This window comes from Rhincodon typus, chromosome 2 (assembly GCF_021869965.1).
Source record: "Rhincodon typus isolate 14 chromosome 2, sRhiTyp1.1, whole genome shotgun sequence".
Lineage (NCBI taxonomy): Eukaryota > Metazoa > Chordata > Chondrichthyes > Orectolobiformes > Rhincodontidae > Rhincodon > Rhincodon typus.
The window spans coordinates 81,857,331-81,879,187 of record NC_063333.1 but is presented as its reverse complement, the minus strand read 5'-3'; the positions used below and the strand labels follow the sequence as shown (position 1 = coordinate 81,879,187).

The window sequence follows — 21,857 nt, the reverse complement described above, 5'->3', positions numbered from 1 at the left end:
GACCTGTCCGTCCTCCCTGGACGGACCTATCCCCTCACTAACTCCCCACCTACACTCACCTTTACTGGCCCCATCCCCACCTCTTCAACCTGTTTGTTTCCTCTCCACCTATCCTCTCTTCTATCCGCCTCCCACTCTCTCCCCATTTATTTCAGAACCCCCTTCCCCTCCCCCTTTTCTGATGAAGGGTCTAGGCCTGAAACATCAGCCTCTCTGCTCCTATGATGCTGCTTGGCCTGCTGTGTTCATCCAGCCCTGCACCTTGTCATCTATCTGACTGATCCTGCTATGTAATCGCTTCTCTAAATCTATTAGTCATCACACTCTGTCTTTTGAATACCCTCAGTGACATTACACCTAAAAAGCAGCTCTCAATCACACCTTATACATAAAACTAAACCACCCTTTCTTACCCACAGATTTTAATCTTATTCACGCAAAAACTAAAAATGAAATATAAATGTTAAAAAAAAACCAAGCACTTAGCTGAAACAATCAAAAATCCCTCCTCCTCAAGTCCTCCAACTGCCAGCTTTTAATCTCTGGATTAAGAAAAGTCTCTCTCCAGATCAATCCACATGTAGACCCCTCCAGGAGCTCCATATGTAAAACAATCTCTCCTTCTTCGTGCCTTTAACTCCTCTCACTTTCTTCAGGTCAAAGGTGCGTCGACGCGTACCCACATGGACCCAGTAATGCCCATCTCTTGTGGGATATACAGAACATTCCTTATTCCAACCCTAATCCCATCCTTACCCACAACTCTCTCTCTGGTATAGGTAGTTCTCCGATAACACAATAGTCGCATTCTTGTGCGACCTCACGCTATACTGTACAGTAGAAAGTGCACATCATCCAAACAGCATCCACTATTCATCAGTTGCATTACAGCCAATTTGTGTTAATGAAAAAATGCATTATAGCAGAAATACCTGTATACAAATGACATCATTGGTGGTATTTCCCTCTTTCATTCAGAATTGGAAAAATCTATCAAGTTCGCTTCCAATTTCAACCCTGCCCTCGCCTACACCTGGTCCATCTCTGAATCCTTCCTCGATATCCATTTCCATTCTCGGGGACAGGCTGTACACCAATATGCACTACAAACCCATTGACTTCCACAGTTACCTTGACTATACACCCTCTCATCCTGCTTCCTACAAAGGATTCCATCCCATTCTCCCAGTTTCGGCAACTCTATCACATATGTTCTTGGAAATGTCTATTTTATTCCTCAACTGAGGATTACCTGGGACCTTAGCTGTGTCCAACTTAACGCCCACATTTCTGCCCTCACCCTCTCTCTGCCCTCCCATAACAATAGGTTCCCGTGGTAAACACTTACCACCCCACCAGCTTCTGCATCCAAAGGATCATCATCTGCCATTTCCACCATCTCTGGTGGGATGCCACCACCTGACACACATCTCCCTTCCCTCCCGTCAGCTTTCCGCAGGGACCGTTCCCTCTCGGACACCCTGATTCACTCTTCCTCCATTCCCAACACCTCCCCTCACCTTCATGCCACCTTCTCATTCAGTTGCAGAAGAAGTTGTAATACCTGCCTGTTGGCCTCTGCCCTTATTGTCCAAGGCCCCAGACATGCCTTCCAGGTGAAGGAGCGATTTACCTGCACTTCATTCAATCTAGTCTACTATATTCGCTGTTCACATGTGGTTTGCTCTACAATAGGGAGACAAAACGCAGACTGAGTGACAGCTTTGCAGAGCACCTATGTTCTATCCATAAAAGTAACCCCAAGTTTTCAGCTGGTGCCACTTCAACACATCACTATGTTCCCAGGCCTGGTGCAGTGTTCCAGTGAGGTTCAACACAAGCTTGAAGAACAACATCTCATTTTCCACCTGGAGACCTTGCGACCTCCAGCACTCAGCACAGTGTTCAATAACTTTCACACGTGATTCTGCCCTTTCATTTTTTTTTAAACCCACCACCATACTCGTTACTATGACATGGGTGGTCTAACACAGCCAACCTATTCTCTCCTAGGCTCAGTTCTCACAATCATTTATTCAGCTTCTCTTCTGTCAGGCCTACAATCCTTATAATCCCCTCATCTGCCCACCCCTTTCATTTCTCTCTTTCTATGCTCTGGCTCCACCTCTTCCCCCCCCCCCCCTCCCCACCTCACCTCATCTTCAGCGTAAAAACTACTTTTTCCTGGTTGCTGTCAGTGCTGATGAAGAGTCACTGGATTTGAAACATGAACTCTGCTTTCTCCCCACAGACACTGCCAGTCCTATTGAGTTTCACCAGCAACTTGTTTTTGTTTCAGTGCTCCAGCGTTTGCAGCTAGTCAAGGCCTCAGTGCTGATCCCTGTAGCACTGTACTGGGGACAGTCCACCAATCTGAAAAATCACACTTAACCCTGATAAAAACAAAATGCTGCAAATGTTAGAAAGCTAACATTTATTTTGACTCTGTTTCCTATTAAGAAACCAATTCTCCATCCATGCTAATATGTTTTCTCAATATTATGCTTACCTTAAGTAGCAATGTTTTACATTACCAAATGTAATTTTGTTATCTGAATTCATACGTACAGATTCCCCTTTATTCATCCTGTTTGTTACATCATCTAATTGCTTTTCTTCTTTCAAAACTCTTTATCAGGCTGTGCCTCTCCGACTGAGACTTTTACAACCCAGGCTTCATCTATCGATTAGTTCAAGGTTTAGCTTGCCTTTCTGGATTGCAAACCTTTCCCCATCTATCAGTAAGAGCTGCAAAAAAGGATATGACTCAGCCTGGCTGTGAAATCAGAATATTCCACAAAAACAAAGAACCCCCAAAACCACGAATAAGTCAGCTTCTCCTTTGACATCAGGTTGCCATTTAAAAGGGGGGGAAAAAGTAGTTCACATTCAATAAAAACAAATCATGTTGGGGGAAAAAAAAATCAGTGGTTCCGGGCAGGGAGAGCAAGACAATGAGGGAAAATTGCCGAAAGCGTGGACTAAAGAAACTAGACGAAACTGAGGTTTCAAAAACTTGAAACGTCCACATTTACAACAATTAGCTTCAATCGACTGATCAGCATTTATCAGTGAAATATGTCCCCTTTTTACGGGGTTCAATCAGCTCCTTTTTCAAATCGAAACAGACAAAAAGCCCATTTGAGTGCAAACAGTAAATCGCATCAAAATTGGCGGCAGTGTTAAGTCAAAAGTCGTTCCCAATGCTACGACACGGCTTCTTTATGTTAGGATTTAAAGCTCACTTCTCCAGTAAAAGAAATGTCATAACCTTCCCAACGGCTGAATACAATGGAGTACAGCGTTTCCCATCCCACCCCCTCAGCAACCTTCCCTTACCATGCTATCAATGTCAGACACAGTTCCTCTGGAAATAGATGTCCACATCAGTAATGTTTGTATACAGTTGAAAGTTTTGTCCGACTCACTCTCGAGCTGTCTGCAATCACTCGGAGATCCAGGTGAACGTTCTAGACGCTCCTCCCTCGTGGCAACACCCTACCTGCCCTACGCCCATTGCACTATGGGATTTGGAGTCCCTACCTTCCTCATTGACCCCGACTACATCCCGGCTGTGAACTACAATTCCCAGAGTACTTAGCGCGCCAGCCTGCTACACCTGAAAATGCAGAATCTTGGGATAGTCATCCAGCCAGTTTTGATACGTCCTTTACTCTCAGGAAGTTGAAAGTAGTAAGAGTGTTTCCAGTCTGGTATGGTATAACGTGCAAATACTTAGAGAAGTTGAGGGGGTCAAAATAATCATTTATTTTGGGGAAAAGAATAAGATTGGGAAATAACACTTTCTTTCGCGATTAAAACTTCGCTTGAGGAATTGTCTAGTCTCCGTTTTACACACTACATGGCATATGCACAAGGATGACAGCAAGCATACACAGAATGTGTAGGGGATAGGTGTGGCCTATACTGAATCTCCCTTGGGGAGAAATTCTGTAATTTTTCCCCTTGTATGATCCAATTGCTTCTTAAATGCTCCAGTGCTACATCTCCACTACACATAATTCCACAGGTAAATCATTCCTTGTGTAGAAAAGAGGTTTTCTTTATTCAGTCATACAATAACGTGTTGCCCAGGCTTTTGCCCATCTCTAGTTGCCCTGAAGAAGATGGAGATGAGCTATCTTCTTGAATTGCTACTGTCCTTGGGATGTAGATACACCACAGTACTAGTAGCACATTCCAGGATTTTGACCCAGCAAAAGTGAACAAACAATGATGTAGTTCTGAGTTAGGATGGTGTGTGACTTGGAGAAGAGCTTGCAGGTGGTTTCCATGTGTTTGCTGTCTTCAACCTTCTAGGTAATATTGGTCAGGGGTTTCTTCTGACCTTGGGACACACCAAAGTACCTGTCAGCTAATGAAGTGCTGTTTAAGTGTATTTATCATTTTAATGTCTGAAGTACCAAGTAATGTGAGTACAATAATGTCCCACAAATAGTGATGTGATAATCACCTAATAATCAGAAATTAATTGATAAAAATTTGGTTGTGACATGGGGAGAATTCTCTTGTGCTTTAAAAATTATGATGTTTGATCTTATATGTTCTCTTGAGAGAATAGATGGCACTTTGTTCTATGTGCCTTATCTCAAAGATAGCATGTCTGACAGTGATACACTCTTTCTATGCTGTGCTGGATTATCAGTCTTGATTGTAGGACTTACTACCATATTCTTGGGTTGTCATTTATTTAAGTGAATTGAGATTAATCAGGCAGGGTCTACCCTTCTGAATCTGCTTTGATTGGTTTTACTACTAATAATCAATAACATAGAGAATTAACTTAAAGATCAATAGTTGTGGTGTGAAGCCTACTTTTCCAGATATTGTGCTAAAGATGATGGAGGTAACTTGGAATATTATTGCTATGTTATGAAAGGATGCTAGTGAATTGCTGGGCTGTTTTGTACCTTGCCTGATTTTTGCACTCCAAGGTTCATCTTGACATCCTACTGTTCCTTATTCACATGCTATTTGGAGACATTATCCACAGCCATGGTTATTTTAATATATATGGTTTTAGCTTACTTCCCACACTGGCCATGTGTTAACAGCAACTCCTTTGTTGGTTGTTTGTAACACATAACATGATAAATGAGTCATAACTCTCTCTTCTACTTTAACAGGGAAGATATTTAAAATATTAAAAATTTTACTCTTTCTTTCTCCACACACATTCTGAGTTTCTGCAGTATGATCTGTTTTTACTTCAATTTTCCAGTATTTGCTGTGTTATGCTTTTATTTGAGTAAGGATATCTAACACATTTGATTTGGCTCCCTTGAAAAAGACTCTATCTCCTCTCCCTTTTGTTTATTCTAATTGAATGCGATAATTTACAACTTGATTTCCTGTTAGTACTCATTGTTCTAGGAGATGGTCACACCTCTGAAACTAGATATCTCAGATTTTTGCCTGTGGTAAGGGACAAGGAAGTATGACTGTCAAAGAGGTAAGTACAACACTTCAGAAGGTAGCACTGGTGGATCCTCAGCCCTTGCAAATTGTCCTTCAGGTTTGATGTTCTTCCAGCTTGTGGATGATAGGATGGATTTCAGAGTGGAGTGAATAAATTGACCACAGTACCATTGTGGGGATTGAAAAGAACATAGTTGCAAAGGGGAACTATATTGTTGAGGGATAGGTACTGTTTCCTACAGCCAAGAACAAGTGACTTGAAGATGGTGTCATATGGCCAATGTCAGGGTTAAAGACATGTCGTCAGGAGAGATATTTGGAGTGGAATTCAAAGGATCCAGTTGTTGTGGTGCATGTGGTTATTGAAGACCTAGCTAAGAATAAGTAAGACATTTTGCTAAGGGAGTATGAGCAGCAACAGCTTAAATAAAATCAGAACTGCAAAAATAATAATCTCTGGATTATTACTTGAGCTATGAGCAAATAGGCATTGGATAAATATGATCAGAGAGTTGAATTCATGGCTCAGATTGATGTGGGAGAAAAGGATTTCGATTCATTTGCACTGACACAAGTACTGGTGAAAGAAGGAGCTGTACCATTGGCATGGCCTTCATGCAAGCCACTATCAGACCAGTGTCCTTGTGAATTGTATAACCCGGGCTATAGACAAGGCTTTAAACTAAGTTGTGACAGAATTAGGTTCATGTGAGGGGTGATTGGAACATTAAAGAGCTTCTACAAATATATAACAAGAAAAGGAGTGATTTAAGTGAGCGTTGCTCTCTTAGAGACTGAGACTTGGAATTAATAAAAGGCAATAAGGAAATAACAGAGACTTTCAGTATTTTGTATCTACACCATAGAAGACACTAGAAGTGTCCCAAGATTACAATAGAAAAGGAGGGAAAAGGAAGGGAGGAAATTAAAGTAATCACTATCACTGGAGAAAATGTGTTAAGAAAACTGATGGGAATAAGGATTAACATATCTCTTTTTACAGCAAACTGTAATAAGTAGAATGACAGAGCCATCAACTATGTACGATTCATATTAATGAATTGGATGAAAAAATTGAGAGAACTGTAGCTGGCGATTTAAAGGTCCATAGGAAAGCAAATTTTGAGGAGGATACTAGGTCTGCAAAATAATATAAGTAGGTTAAGTAAGTGAACAAAATTTTCAAGTTAGGTTATAATGTTGAAAAATATGGCATTGTCCACTTTGGCAGGAAGAATAAAGAGATTGCAGAGTGCTGTGGTATTCATTCATGAGATGTTGGCATCACTGGCAAAATCATCGTTGTCCATCTTTTATTGTCCTTGAAGTGAGTGGCTTGCTACAGGCAATTCAGAATTGTTGTGGCTATGGAATCAAATGCAAGTCAGAGTGAGTGAGGATGGCAGATTTCTTTCCATAAAGGACATTCATGAATCAGATGTATTAATACAACAATTGACAAAGGTTTCACTAATACTGAAACTAGCTTTATATTCCAGATTTATAAATTGAATTCAAATTCCACCAGCTGTTGTAATGAGATTTGAACCCACATCCAAAAAGCATTGAGCCTCGCCCTTTGCATTATTAGTCCAGTACAATTCTGCCAGACCTTCCCTGTCTGGGTGTCTTCTATATATTCTATATATCACAAAAAGTTACCGTGTAGATAAATTGCAAGTAATTAGGAAGGCCAGTGGAATGTAGGCTTTTATGGTAAGAAGATGGAGTAAAACAGCAGGAAAATCTTGCTACAACTATAAAGGACGTTGCTGAAATCTTGAGTACTGGTGTGCAGTTTTTGGCCTCCTTATTTAAGGAAGGATATGCTTGCATTAGAGGTAGATTAGAAAAAAGTTTGCATGACTTATTCCTGGGGTCAAAGGGTGGCTTCTGAAAATCAGTTTGGCAAGTTGGGTCTATGCTCATTGGACCTTAGAAGAAAATGATAGGTGATCTTATTGAAACACAAAATTCTGAGGGGAGGGGCTTCACAGGATAGATGACAAAAGGATATTTCTAATATCTAATTCTAGAGAACTCAGATAAAATGTTAAGAAATCTCCCATTTATGATGGACATGAGGAGGAAATTCTTCTCTCACAGACTGGTCAGTCTTTGAAATTCTTCAAAGCAACATGGGTTCAAGACTGTGGAGCTTGAGCGGCACCAGCGGTCACTACAGAGCATTCATGAAGCTGAGAGATTTGTGGATAGCACATTTTAGGATGTGGTCACCCTGCAGCTTAAGAAAGTGCTGTTAGAGAGGGAATGGATGGTCACCAGCCAGAAGAAGGGGACTAAACGGCTAGTGAGGAAATCGCCTGAGTGCATCTTGCTTGCAAATCATTTTTGGCCTTGAAAAACAGTGGAGGTCAGTCAGAGCTAAGGCTATGACAGTGTGTGGTCAGGGCAAGAAGAAGTGTGAAAGGACAATACTAAGGGAGTTATTAATGTGGGGAAGAGTCAAACGCTTCTGCAACTGTAGACATTACTCCAAGCTGGTATGTTGCCTTGCAGGTGCCAAAGTCAGGGAGGTCATGGACTATCTGCAGGATATTCTGAAGGGGAGGGTGTGCAGCCAGAGTTCGTGTAGGATCAATAACCTCGGAAGAAAGAGGAAATAGATCCTGCAAGTTGACTTTAGGGAATTGAGTAGGAAATGAAAAGCAGGTCTTCAAAGATAAGAATTTTTGAATTACTCCTGGTGCCACACAATAAGGAGTACAGGAATAGAAGGACAGCATAAACTAATGCATGTCTGGAGAGTTGGGACAGGATGCGACTTTAAATTCATGATGCATTAGGACTATTTCTTGGGGTGATGGGACCTGTGCTGACTGGATGGCTTATCTTTTAACAGGAAAATGACCAACATCCTCATGGGGATGTTTGCTGACAATGTTGGGTGGATTTAAATTAGTTTGGCAGGGTAATGAGATCCTGACAAGTAATTCAGAGGAGAGAGAAGCTGAGATGGATTTATAACTTAAAATGCTTGTCAGAGAATCTGGAATGTAAGGGAAACATAGGCTAGATAAGAAAGTAGTGAGTTAAGCAACGTTAAGTGTAATCTATTTTAATGCAAGAAGCCTGAGGAATACAACAGACAAGCTAAGGATGCAAATAGGCACATGGGAGTATGATATCATAGCTCTGACTGAGACTTAGATGGAAGATGGGCAGGATTGGCAGCTCACCATTCCCAGATACAAGTTGTCAGATGAGGTGGAGAGGGGAATTGAGACAATGGAGTGACAGGATTCAAGGGTCATCACATTGATCGTGCAATCAATCATAGCAGTGAGGAGGGATGATATCTCAGAAGGATCATCAAATATGATTATATGGACTGAAGTAAAAGGGTAAAGATGTGTGTGTCATAATCCTCAAACAGTCAGGAGGAGAGAGAATATCAAATATATAATCATATTTCAGAGAAGTCTAAGAATAGTAAGGCAGCATTCACTGGGAATTTTAACTACCTAAATATTGATTGAGAAAATTTTAGTGTGCAAGGGAGGAAGGGAGCAAAATCTTAAATTGCATCAAGGAGGACTTTTTAAGCCAGTACGTAGAAAGCCCAACAAGGGAGGAGTAGTTCAGGAGCCTGATGTTTGAAAATGAACCCAAGAAGATGGAAGGTCATATCAGTCGGAAGCATTTTGGAGATGGTGACCATAACTCAAATTTAGGTTATGTAAAAGGATAAAGCTGAGCTTGTTATAAAAATTTTAATCTGTGGAAAGGCTAATTTTATTAGGATATGATTTGGTCCAATGGACTGGGAACTGATACTTAACAGATAAAACTCTGTTAGAGCATTCAAGACAGAAATAGCAAGAGTACAGGGGAGATATGTTCCATAAAGACAAAGGGTGGGATCAAGACCAGAGAACCCTGATGTCAGTCAGCATAAAGGTTAGGGTTTTAAAAAAAAAGAAGGTCAAGGCAGATAGCGAGTGCTTGAATCCCTGGAGGAGTATAAAAAGTGCAAGGTGGAGCTTATAAAAGAAATTAGGAAAGATTTGAGAGTGCATGAGAAAGCTTTGGTGGGTTAAATGAAGGACAAGAGAATAACCGGGGATGGGGTAGGGCTCATTAGGGACCATAAAGGTAACCTGTATACAGACCCAGAAGATATGGATGCAGTGCTCAATGAATAATTTGTCTCTCTCACTGGAAAAGGACAGTGTAGGTGTAAACATCAGGGTGGGAAAACTGTGAAATCTGAAAAGAAATTCACGTAGTGAGAAAGGAGGTACAAGTAAGCTTTGTAGCCATAAAAGTGGATAAATCTACAGGCCTCGAGATGTTATCCTAGGCTTTTGAGAGAGGCCAGACAGAAGATACCAAGGGGCCTGGCAGTAATTTTCAGATCTTCTCTGACCATGGATGAGGTGTTATTGAGGTGTGGAAAACTTCTACCATTATCCCATTATCATAAAATGGAGGAAGGGTTAGGTGAGGAAATTACAGGTTAGGCAGTCTGTCCCCAGTGCGGGGAAGTTACTACAAAGAATTCTGAGAGACAGAACATTTCTGCACTTGAAGAGACAGGGATTAGCCAGGAATAGTCAGCTTGGATTTGTTCATAGAAGGTTGTGTTTGACAAATTTGATCAAATTCTTTGAGGAGGTAACCAGGAGTGTTGATTGGGGTTATGCATTTGACGTGGTCTGCATGGACACTAGCAAGGCTTTTGATTAGGTCGTTCACAACAGACTGGTCAAGACAATAAAAGCCCATGGGATCCAAGACAAGATGGTGCATTGGATTTAAATTTAGCTGAGAGGGAAGAAATAGAGGATGGTGTAGAGGGATGTATTTGTTTCCAGTGGGGTTCCTCAGGGTTTGGCACTGCGGCTCTTGCTGGTTGTGGTGTATGTTAATGATATGGAATTAACTGTAGGGGTACAATGAAATTTGTGAATGACATGAAAATTGTTAGGGTGGTAAATAGTGAGGGGGATAACCGTAAACTTCAGGAGCATATAATCAGACTGGTCAGGTGGACAGAGCAGTGGCAAATGAAATTCAATCCGGAAAAGCATGAGTTAATGAACTTGTGGAGGGCTAAAAGGGCAATGGTTACACTATGAATGTTAGGACTCTGGGAAAAATATTGAAGATCAGAGGGATCTTGGTGTGCACATCCACAGATCCGTAAAGGTACCAGGGCAGGTAGATCAGGTGTTTAAGAAGTTATGGAATGCTTGCCTTCATTAGATGAGGCATAAAAGGGAAGAGCAGGGAGGTTATGTTGGAACTATCTAAAATATTGGTCAGGCCACAACTGAAGTCTTATGAGCAGTTCTGGTCATCATGTTATTTGAAAGTTGTGACTGAGAGTGTGCAAACAAGTTTTACTAGGATGCTGCCTGTGCTGCAGAGTCTGAGATATCAGGAATGATTGCATAGGCTAGTGTTGTTTACTTTGGAGCAGTGAAGGTTAAGAAGAAACCTGATAGAGATGTATAATATTGAGGACCATAGTTCGAGTAGAAAGTAAAGCACCTTTTCCATTAGTAGAAAGGTCGATAACTACAGGGCATAGATTTAATGTAAGCTGTAGAAAATTGAGAAGGGAGTTGAGAATATATTTTCATCCAAAGAATGGTGAGAGTATGGAATCACGACCTGAAATGATGGTTGAGTCAGAAACTCTTTTAACATTTAAGCAGTATTTAGATATTCATTTGCATCGCCTTTTTTCCTAAGTTGCTTTTTCCTTTGGCACTGACTTTGAGATTGAGAGAAACCAGGGTGGAGAGACTTTCAGTTTTTTGTTATCGATTCATTCATTTTCTCTCCAGAACTATAGGCCAAGAGCTGAAAGATAGAAATAGTGTACTGAACTGTGTGGATGTGATGGACAAAAAGTTCTTGTTCTGTGCTGTAAATATATACGATGGTCTTGACTTGCAAAAAATCTGTTGATCTCATATATAAATAGCTAGCATGTACTGCATGTCGGGAACAATTCCACAAACTTTGTGTTGAGAAGTGTTTTGTACAGCTGTTCTGTATGGCCTTGGCAACTTGGTAATACACCTTGCAAGCAAATAGATTATAAATGTTTCACTCATGATGTCAAGTTAAAATAAAGGAATGGCCAACAAATATTAGTTAAGATTAACAAAAAAAAAATTGCTCAATGTTTGCAAAGTCATTCCTGATTTGTTTCTATGCTCATAAAACATCTTAGAAAGCAATGATGTCAAAAGCAAAGATGTGCAATTCGGAAAAAACATTAATCAAATATTTTGTAGGTCCTAAAGGAATACATTTGATTGTTGTTTTTATCAGGTGAAATGATATGTTTGGCTCCCCTGTTTCTAAGCCCCTCAATCAGTTGCAACAATTTTTTTTACTTTCTTAACTAACAAGTATTGTTCTTCAATTAAAACTTAATTAACTGGATCAAAATTAAAGAGCTGAATTACAAGGCATACTTGAATGTATAGAAAAGGAGCTTTATTATCTACTAATTCTGATACACTGCCTGTCTGACAGGAAGAATATGCTTCCCAGATTTTGTTTTAAAATGATTCTTAAAATCTTTTGACATGTCAAGATTTTAAACCTGAAACCACTTGTTTTAATTGTTGCATTGCATTCTGCAACTGTGGCAAAATTTGTGGATCATGTGTTCTTGGTGAATAGTTAGGACTTTGAGAAGGACACGGAAGGAGAGAGGTCCAGCTTTGTGGTATCAATTCCTATTTATTTTCCTCCATTTTTGCTGCTCAAATCAACTGCTGATATAGATCAATCTATATATTCCTGAGTCTACAACAAGGTGAATATTCTGCAGGTAACTTTTCATCACCCGATACGGGGATTTATGCTGCAAGTTTTAATTAAGATGCAAATTTCTTGACAGTAACTTAGCTTTCTGGTTTCACTGTCTTAAAATGAAATGGTAATTTCTGTTCACTGTATATCTTGTACTGTTTTTGCAAATCATTTTTAGGTCAATATTTGTTCTTTTTAAGAATCATTTTAGTCTGTGAAGATCTCATATTACAAATTCAGGTGATGATTGTTGAATGTTGATAGTTGCCATTGTCATAACACCATTTTTCTTTTGTTGAAAAGTCACGCCATTTAATAAAAACTGATCAGTGAACTCATCCAAGACATATGGATTGCCAACACTTCTATCTTGGTGCTTTCTGATCTGTCTACCCCAAACTACATGTCTACTTTTAGTTTATGTTGAGGGCTTTCCACCCTAATCTGTGCATCACTAAATGCTTCTTAATCTCCCAGTATGTCACCTGCTTCCTGGCTATTTATTTACCTGCTCAGTGTGTGCAATTCTACTCTAATTAAAATTTTTGTCACTCCACCTTCTTTGCATACCTTGAATGCCTCTTTGTTCACCTCCTCTCTTGCTCATAAGCACTAAATACCTTCCTGCCTTCGTGTTTTGCATGCTGTACTTCCTTATTCCTGACTAATTGGCATCTCCCCCAAATGGGCAGTACGGTGGCTCATTGGTTAGCACTGCAGCCTCACAGTGCTGGGTTTGATTCCAGCCTCAGTTTGCACATTCTCCCCATGGATTTCCTCTGGGTGCTCTGGCTTCCTCCCACAGATGTGCAGTTTGGGTCGATTGGCCATTTTAAATTGTCCATAGAGTCCAGGGATGTGCAGGCTAGGTGGATTAGCCATGCGAAATGCAGGTTGCAGGGATAGTGTGGACCGTTGGTTCTGGGTGGGAAGCTCTTCAGAGTGTCGGTGTAAACTTATGAGCCAAATACACTGTATTCTATGATTCTATGAAATGTCTCCTTAATTAACGAAAGAATTAGGACTAAATTTAATGTTAGCAACAATGGGCTCATCCATCCACCAGAAAGCTGGTGACAACCCTGCTGTGATTATTTTTGGGAACCTTGATGGAATTAGACATCAATCAGACAGATAATTACCTGCTTTTGGGGATCTATGCCTTTAAAGACAAAGACCGCACCTCCAAGATCTTCTGGCCAATCACATGCAGAACTGGCAGCTGTTTAGTCCCAGCAACAACACCATGAATGGTGACCACTGCTGGCATGGCAGGAGAATCTGAATCAGCATCAAATCAGACCCAAGAAAACAGGTGAGTGGGTGGGTTTGCTGGCATCACTCTGGCAAGCTATGTTGAGGGAAGTGGTGCAGTTGTTGAGGAAGGCATGGAGTGGCTCTTTCAACTGGGGTGCCCAATGAGGGAACATCATTCCGAGGCTGCAGTGATTTACAAAGACGTGGTTGGCAGTCACTCCATCTGGCATATGCAACCCACCACCCAACCTTCCCATTTCTGGTAGAACACCTACTGAATAGAATGAAACCCTTAACTGGCCATTAATTGTGTATTGAAAGGTCTTGATTAGCCTCCAGCAGGAAGGCCATACTCCGCCTTCCCTGCTGCTGACTTGACTGAGCTTTGTCTGGAAGGCGACAGCCTTTCCACCCTGCACGTTCCCACCTGAACCCGGAAGGTAAAAAACAATAATACTGGAAGTGAACACACTGGGTGCCCTGGAGCTCCATCCTGAAGATGAGTGGCCCAGTTTTTGTCATTTGCAAATTGTACTTAATTTTCCTTCTGGAATGTGAAGGAGCGGGAACGAAAAAGTGAAGGAATAAAAGCAAAAGCTGAAAAGGAAAACCAAAGAATTGAAATGTGTAGATAGGAACTAAAGAATCTGTGTTGTAAGCAACAAGAGGTGCTAGATGGAAACAAAATGAAATGGATAAGCAAAGAAGATAAGGACAGAAAGAAAATCAAGTATAAACAAAATAAATTTTATTTCACACTTAGCAGTACTAGTATCCTGTGGTAGGGGGCAAAACCTGAGGCCTTTGGAATATGTCAATCTCCTTTCTCTGACTTAGCATCCATTTGTTTACTTTACACCTGAGTCAGTACTTGGGATATTTTTTCCACATCAAGAAACATATAAAAGTTTTCTGTTGTTGTTGGTTCTCATAAACAAACTCTCCTTATAGTAATTTATGTAGTAATTTCTGATTCTCCTGTGTTCAGATTGTGACATATTTATTGCACTTTTAACTAAAAGTGCTTTATTTTGGTGCTGCTTGATATCTGATATCGGCCAGCACTAAGCCAGAAAGCTGTTATTGTGAAGAGCAACATGAGTTACTATATATTGTTGGATGCAAGGTTTTGAAGAAATATAGGGAAAGAAAGAAAAGAGGGTGGGTAGCAGTATTGATCAATGATAACATTGTAATGCTAGTGAGAGAGGATGTGCCAGAGATAGCAAGAACAGATTCTATTTATTTAGAGCTAAAAAACAATAACGATAACATTATACGACTGTGTGTATTCTACATGCCGACAACAATGGAAAATTCAGGAGGACATACCAGGAGCAGCACCAGGCTTAACTAAAAATGAGATGTCAACCGCGTGAAGTTACCAAACAGGAGTACTTGCATGCTAAACAGCATAAGCAGCAAGTGATAGACAGAGTTAAGCAATACCACAACCAACGGAGCAGATCTAAGCTCTGCAGTCCTGTCGCATCTAGCCGCTGATGGTTGAGGACAATTAAACAACTCACCAAGATCGGTGAGTGGTGAAATTAGCCTCTTTATTGAGCATTCGCAGTAGCATAGCTCGAGGCAGCAATGGAATCCAAAGAACTGTTTTACAGTAGCCTCTTTTATACACAGTTTTTACAGACATTAAAATTTTTGCGTGATGGTGTCACATTGTTGTATCTATTGTGCACAAGTTTGCATGACATCTGTACTGGGGAAGCAGGAAATGATTTAAGCACTTGCTAAATGCTGTTTCTTATTCCTGATGGGATTAGTATGTCTGTCTGGTCTGAATTTGCATAATTAAGAGATGTTAGTCCTTTTGACTTTAAAGTTAGTAATGTTAGTAAAAATACTAGATCTATATGATCTAAGTAAGTGAAAAATTATACCTGTACTAAATAAAAGAATAGAGGATATTAAACTGATCTTCCGCAGCTGGGTCATGAGATTTTGTTTACTATTGCTGGTTTTGTCAGTTCTTACATATTCATTCATGCAGTTTCACGGAAGTGCTGATTTGATAGTAAATTTTTAAAGCGGGTAGCGGCCCTATTTAATATGTATTTTAAAGGCAAATGCTAGTGAAGAAAATTGTATGATGTTCTGCAACCTATTCAGGTCCCAAGAAATGGTTGCTAAGGGCTAATTAATACTATAATCTTTCCATAATTTCCTAGTGAGTTGTGGAGACACAATGGCGAGGATGGCTTTATTCTGAGTAAATTACAGTATTAACACTTATTCAGGGGCAGCCTTTGATACAGAAACACTACTTCAGCATGGGGTTGATAAGCTGTTAATGGGTTGGAAGGGATGCTTAATTTAGCTTATCTTGTAAGAGTAAGAGTAAAATGTACTACAAAATCATGGTTTTTATGAATGTTTGGATGAAAACGCGGTAGAGTAAACATACAGAGCCTGTGAGTGAGTTGGTAAAGAGAATCGTAATACAATATCTCAGTTTCCCCCCACTTTTGATTCTACTGACCCCCTTTGAAGAAGAATCACTCAATTCTTATCATAACTCAAAAGTACCACTTGGGTCCATCAGATGTTGGAGGGGCTTGCAGAAACATGGCTCCTAGTTGGGGATGGTTCATAGTTTTAATAGCTTAGTGGCAACTGCACCTTAATAAAGAAGAAAACAACATACTCAGCCAGAATAACAATAACTATAATTGAAAAAAAATCACAGTAGACACCATGGTGGTCGGTCATTCTGTGGTTTTGCTATACTGTAGGATGCATGTTGATGTGGAAGGTCCTTACACCTTGACAGCTGACTGGGTGATCAGTAGCACCTGGTATGGTCATTCCCACTTCACGCCTAAGGGTCCCTTGTGGATCTTTTTCACGAGAACCCACTCACCTGGTACAATGTTGTGACCTCCCTCTGGCGAGTCCTTCCAGGCAGCTGATACCTGTGAGGTGGCACAATTTAGAGCATCTGTTGGTACTTGGCACTAAGACAATAGGGCATCACTCATAAGATGACAGTTGGCCCCCCGTAGGTCTATTGTCTCAGGTAGGGATATTGGCCTGCCTGCCACTGTTTCAAATGGACTCAGACCTGTCACTTTGTTGGGTGTAGCCCTGACACTGCAGAGAACTACTGGGAAAACATGAGAGCAGGGCATTCCCTCCTGGTGGTATTTAGCCAGTCACTGTTTCAGGGTCTGGTTTATTCTTTCCCCCTGCCCCAATGATTGTGGATGACAGGGACAGTGAAAGTTCCAGTCAGTCCTCAATAACCAGCAAACTTCTTGTCACACTGTTCCTGTGAAATGGGTTCCCTTGTCCGAATCGGTGCTGGTGGGTAGCCCCTACCGGGGTATGTAGTCCTTACACAGCACTTTGCATGTGTGATTGGCTGTGGCCTTTCTCGCGGGAGCAACTTCCACAACTTGAACTTGTCCACTCTTACAAGGATGTCTGAGTAACCTTGGCAGCGTGGACACAAGAAATAATCAACTTGCAAGAGCTGGAATGGCCTGGGAGGCACCGGTGCTTTCAGCTGGGGAACTCACACTCCGGTTCCAGGGTTGTTCCTCTGGCAAGTGAGGCAGCGCTCCACTATTGCTTGGGCATACCTTTTAAAACCTCATCCCCACCAGCTGCGCCAGAACCGGGCTGTCACCTGTTCCAGCCCCAAATGTGACCATGAGTGGATTTGTTGTGCTAGAAATGGCATCAAGGCAACGGGTGCGATGGTCAAATTGATTCTCGATGTCTCCAAACTCCATCTTTGCACAGCCTGTGTCCATTATTGATCCATTCCCATTTCTCCTTTTCAGAACATTCATTCTGCATTGTTAGCAGATTTTGATTTGCTGTCCCAGTGTTGAGTCCGTAGAATGTGCTTGTTGCTCCTGGCAGAAGTGATTGGAAGCAGCTCTTTTAGCTGCCTGATCTGCCAGGGCATCACCCTGGGCTTCCGTGGTGTTATCTTTAGTGTGGACTTTGCACTTTAATGTGGCCGTTTCTTTGGGCAGCCAGAGAATCTCCAGCAAGTCCTTGACTTCTTTTCCATTTCTGATGGGGGGACCTGCAGTCGTCAGGATCCATAATTGTCCAAAGTCGTGGGCAACTCCAAAAGCATAGCAGGAGTCCATGTAAATGTCAGCAGACTGATCCTCTGCCATTCTGCTGGGTTCAGCCAGAGCCCGTAATTCTGCTTACTTTGCCGATGCTCCAGGGATAGGCTTCCCAATGCCAGGACAGTGTGGAGTGTCGAGACAGCCCATCCAGCTGTCCTTATACCATTTTCCACAAAAGAGGATCCATCAGAGTAAAGGATGAGGTCTGGGATTTGCAAAGCCTCATTCATTGTTTGGTTGTTGTCCTCCAATTCCTGCAGCATAACAGCACAATCATGGTCATCTCCTTCCCCTTCTACAGGCACCGGTAATAGCGTGGCTGGATTGACGAGGCTCTCTCAAACTATTTTAGGGTAGGGGCTTCTAGAACTGCTGTCCACCGGGCAGCATTTACCTGGGATACTCTGTTCATAGAGAGCAAAGTATGTACGGCATGCGGGCATTTAACTATTAATCTCTGATCCAACACCAGACTCGCAGTAATTTCCATCGCCATCCATGTAACTTGCATTACTCTCAAACAGCACCCTCCCCAACCCCCATGTGAGGGCTGCACTGTCCAATTTCTCTGAATAGTACCCAACAGGTCTCAACCTATCCCTGTGTTTGGACCAGCACCGCTGTCATATAGCCCTCCTTCTCGTGGACAAATAATGTAAAATGTTTTGTATTATTGGGGATCCCCCATGCTGGTGTGGAACAAAGTGCTCTCTTTATGACCTGGAATGCTTCTTCCTGTTCGTTTGTCAGTGAAATTTGTTCTTTCGAGCCCTGTTTCCCTTTCAGGATGTCTGTCAGGGGCTGGGCTAATTGAATATATGAATCAACCCAGCACCGGTTAAAGTTACACAGACCCAGGAAAGCCCTCAGTTCTCGAATTGTTGTAGGCTGATTGGCAGCCTGTACGGCTGCAATCAAACTTTGGGTGATCTCCCTTTTTCTGTTGGAGATTTTCTCTCCCTGTCTCTGGCGATCTGAGCCTTTTCAGTACTGGCCTTATGACCTTTCAGTTGCAGGTAGTTTAGGAGGATCTTAAGGTCTATATCTCATGTTGCTTTTCCATTTCAGAAGGTATTAGTATCATCCACATTCTGAATGATAACTGACTCATTGACGGCATTTCGTGGAGGTGGTTTTGTGACGCCGTATGGTATGCTGTCTGGCTGTTGTGGAATCCCTGTGGGAGTCAGGTCCATGTGTACTGTTGTTGCCGTACAGTAAAGGCAAACCATGACTGTGCGTCAAGTGCTAGGAGTACTGACCAGAAGCTGTTAGCCATATCTATGATTGAGAACCAATATACAATATCCAGGCTTGGGCTGACAAGTGGCAAGTAACATTTGCAGCATATAAATGTCAAGCAAGGACCATCTCCAATCACACCACTGTCCCTTAACATTTCAATGGTGTTACCATCACTGAATCCCACACTTTCAACCTCTTGGGAGTTAACAGTGACCAAAAACTCAACTAAACTCACCATGTAAATACTTTGGCTACAAGAACAGGTCAGAAGCTAGGAATACTACAGAATGTAACTCACCTCCAGACTCCCCAAAACCTGTCCACCATCTAGAAGGCACAAATTGGGGATCTGATGGAATACTCCCAACTTGCCTGGATGGGTGCAGCTCCAACAACACTCAAGAAGCTTGACACCATCTAGGACAAAGCAGCCCGCTTGATGAGCACCTCATCCACAAGCATCCACTCCTTCCACCACTGACGCTCAATTGCAGCAGTGTATATTACCTACAAGATCCTTAGGCAGCACTTTCATACCACAACCCCTTCAATAAAGAAGGACAAGGGCAACAGACACATGGGAACACCACCAGCTGCAAGTTCCCCTCCAAATGACTCACCATCATGACTTGGAAATATGTCGCCGTTTTCATTGTTGCTGGATCAAAATGTTGGAATTCCGTTCCTAAGGGCACTCTGGGTCAGGCTACAGCACATGGACTGCAGCGGTTCAGGAAGCAGGTCACCACCATGTTAAGGGCAACTAGGGATAGGCAATAAATGCTAGCCCAGCCAGTGACACCCATGAGTGAATTTTTTAAAAATATAAGGATAATGAAGGAACAAATTTGTGAAGTATTTTCACAGAGGTCCAGAATTATAGAGTCATTGTGGGGACTTTGATTGCCTGCTCTGGCGGGTTTTAGTTTTGAGGAGAGGTTGGATCTGCCTGTAAAGCACGTAAGACAGCAGTTTTCACTGTACATCGGTACACAGGATAGTAATAAATCAAATCAAATCAATAATAAACTTTGATTATTGTCACTGAATAGTCAGAGGCTGAGGGGCGACCTGATAGATGGTCTACAAAATTATGAGAGGTGTAGATAGGATGGATAGTCAGAAGCTCTGTCCTGGGTGGAAAGGTCAACAACAAGAGGGCACAGATTCAAGGTGAGAGGAAGAAAGTTTAGGGGAGAAGTGCAGAGAAAACTTTTCGCCCAAAGGGTGGTGTGTGCCTGGTATGCACTGCCGGTGGAGATGGTGGAAGCAAGCACGTTAGCAACATTCAAGCTGCCTCTTGATAGACACATGAATGGGAGGCGTACAGAGGGACAGAAATTATGTATAAGCAATAAGTAGTTCTAAATAAGGATTAGGAATCAATGCATGCTTGATGGACTGAAGGGCCTGTTTCTGTCCTGTATTGTATTGTATAATATTGATTGAGATGGTAATAGTGTAAAGAGTAGAGACAGGCATGAGTTTCTACCATGGGTTTCGGAGAATTTCTACATCAGTTTGTTTCCGGTCCAACAAAAAAGAAAGAATTTTTGGACTTGGACTCAAAGTGTTAACTCTTTCTTTCTCAACAACGTTGGTAGAACTGCTGAGTTCTGATTTCTAGCATTCACAATAATGCTTTCATTTACCAAAAGGAATTGTTTAGTTTCCTGCTTGTCTGTGGCTTATGACTGCTATTATGACCCAGCTAATATTAAAGAACATAGGAAATAAGAGCAGGAATAGGTAATTCAGCCCCTCAAGCCTACTCTGCTATTTGATACAATCGTGGCTATCTCATCTCGGTTGCAACTCTGCTTTTCTGCCTGCTTTCCATAATCCTTCAACCCAATTCTACTTAAAATCTTTCTACCTACTTCTAAGTACTTCTACTGTATTCTGGAGTATTGAATTCTGTAGAGTCATAATCCTTTGAGAGAAGTAATTTCTCCTCATCTATGTTTTAAATGTTATCCCTTTCCTACAACTGTGACCTCTCTTTCTAGATTGCCCCATGTGAGGAAACATACCCTTCATGTCTACTTTGTCAATCCCTTTGGCATCTTGCATACCTCATTTAGATCTCCTCTCATTCTTCTGAACTCTAGCAAGTATATGCCTGAACAACTCAATCTCTCTTCACAAGACAAACTATTCATCTCTGGAATTGATCTAGTGAACTGCCTCTGAATTGCCTCAAATGCAACTGTATCCCTCAAGAAACATAGAAGATGGAGCAGGAGTAGGCAATTTGATCCCTCATGTCTCGTCATTGATCTTAATGTCCTCATCCTGTCCTCCCTCCATATCCCTTGACTCCTTTAGCCACAAGAACTATATTGTAGCAGCCTCCTGGCTTCTCAAACACAAATTGCTGACTTGGCCAAACAACAAGGGATGCTAGGTACATTGGCCAAGTAAAACTCTGCAGTCACAAAACCTAGACACCAGACACAGTGCAAACACAACAGCCAGTGCTCATGACATTAGCACAATTTAAAAGGCAACAGTAATCGTAGACAGACACATCCCCCACAACAAATTCACCAAACAAAGGAGAGCCCAGGCAGAAAGGAACCAGGTCCCACTGCAAAAACATTGAAACAATAGCAAGCCATCCAAATGATTGACAATGTTTCAAACAATTAAGTGAGTCTCCTTGATTGGCCAGTTCCAGAAAACGATCCAGAATGGTATAAAAATAAGGTTCAGCAGCAAACTGATCTCTTGGACCTTCTGGAGGCCTTTCAAGGAGATCATCATGGCAAAAGGAAAGACCAGCTGACTGTATGGAGAGAGAGAGGGAGAGAGAGAGGGCGGGAGGGGGAGGTGGAAGCAAGAAAGTAGCTTCACAGTTCCACAGAAACAGAGCCAGAAAGAGAAAGTGCGTAAATCTACAAGAGCTGGGGAAGTATTGTAAACTTAATGGGCCGAATAGGATTAAAGATAGCAGCGTTTAGAATTAAAGCTTATTATAACTTGTTTCCTAATAAATTGAGACTGTTT

The 21,857-nt window shown here is 41.6% G+C and overlaps 1 protein-coding gene across 4 annotated transcripts in view; it reads right to left on the bottom strand.

Moving 5' to 3' along the window:
- The window catches only part of macc1 (MET transcriptional regulator MACC1), a 73,697-nt gene extending 70,208 nt beyond the window's left edge, over window positions 1–3,489 (bottom strand). For 3 of the 4 annotated variants that reach the window (XM_048615275.1, XM_048615269.1, XM_048615293.1), the window contains exon 1: window positions 3,340–3,489. The gene's annotated coding sequence lies outside the window, so the exon portion shown is untranslated. The remainder of the gene's footprint in view (window positions 1–3,339) is intronic. The other variant, XM_048615284.1, reaches the window with a different exon arrangement.
- Between the last annotated feature and the right edge of the window lie 18,368 nt (window positions 3,490–21,857).